The sequence below is a fragment of the Phalaenopsis equestris genome, unplaced genomic scaffold, assembly GCF_001263595.1.
Source record: "Phalaenopsis equestris unplaced genomic scaffold, ASM126359v1 Scaffold232457, whole genome shotgun sequence".
Classification (NCBI taxonomy): domain Eukaryota; kingdom Viridiplantae; phylum Streptophyta; class Magnoliopsida; order Asparagales; family Orchidaceae; genus Phalaenopsis; species Phalaenopsis equestris.
The window spans coordinates 18533-19403 of record NW_018250422.1 but is presented as its reverse complement, the minus strand read 5'-3'; the positions used below and the strand labels follow the sequence as shown (position 1 = coordinate 19403).

Below are 871 nucleotides of genomic sequence, written 5' to 3'. Positions count from 1 at the left end.
GGGAGGGGGAAAGAGCAGACGAGAGAGAGGGCTGCTGCGTGTGAGCAGAAAAGACTAGGGAGAGAAAAGAGAACCTCAACTAGCCGATGATGCGTCGGAGATCTCGCGCGGCGGGATCGACGAGATTATTTTTACTTGGCAAATATGGCAAATTTGAGGGCGGAAGAAATGAATAGCGACATCAACCCTTCTTTATTCACGAATACCTGTGTGTTTATACAATAAGATATAAACTATATGCCCATAGAAATACAATTTACCAATCCGAAAACGGAACTTCTATGGCTTCGCTTGGCTTAGAAAATATTATCTCAGGAAGGACTCCACGGACACTTGCCTGTGAGTTTAATTAACGGAAATCACTTAGATTTTGCGTGCTCTCCTACCCGAAACAAAGCCCTATCAATTTTTCACCTTTTTTTATAAAATTATTTTATACCTGTTGGAGTCTATACTGTTATATTGTCAACTGAAGAAATATTTAGCAGCTTCGGACGCATACAACTAGAATTTTTGGAATAAATATTTCTTCGGATTTGTGTTTGGTTTCGATGAATTTCTTCATTATACATCAAATATTTCTTCGGATTTGTGTTTGGTTTCGATGAACTTCATTATACATTTGTCCTAAATTTTATTACTTATATAAGTTATGACATCTGAATAAATTATTTGTGTTCTATAACACACTAATAACAAACTAATAATACACCAATAAGACACTAATAATACATAATAACACAATTATACACTCCCTAGCCTGCGGTATAACACGTGAGGAATATTGTTTGTGTGTTATACCGCGGGTTATAACGTCGCCCCACGTGTTATACAGCGCCCTATAACACTCCCCTAGACCGTGGTATAACAC

The 871-nt window shown here is 37.5% G+C and overlaps 1 protein-coding gene across 4 annotated transcripts in view; it reads right to left on the bottom strand.

Moving 5' to 3' along the window:
- Window positions 1-337, bottom strand: part of LOC110038314 (25.3 kDa vesicle transport protein) — a 23018-nt gene extending 22681 nt beyond the window's left edge. For 2 of the 4 annotated variants that reach the window (XM_020743112.1, XM_020743111.1), the window contains exon 1: window positions 75-337. The gene's annotated coding sequence lies outside the window, so the exon portion shown is untranslated. The remainder of the gene's footprint in view (window positions 1-74) is intronic. The other 2 variants (XM_020743115.1, XM_020743114.1) reach the window with 2 other exon arrangements.
- Window positions 338-871: the final 534 nt, after the last annotated feature.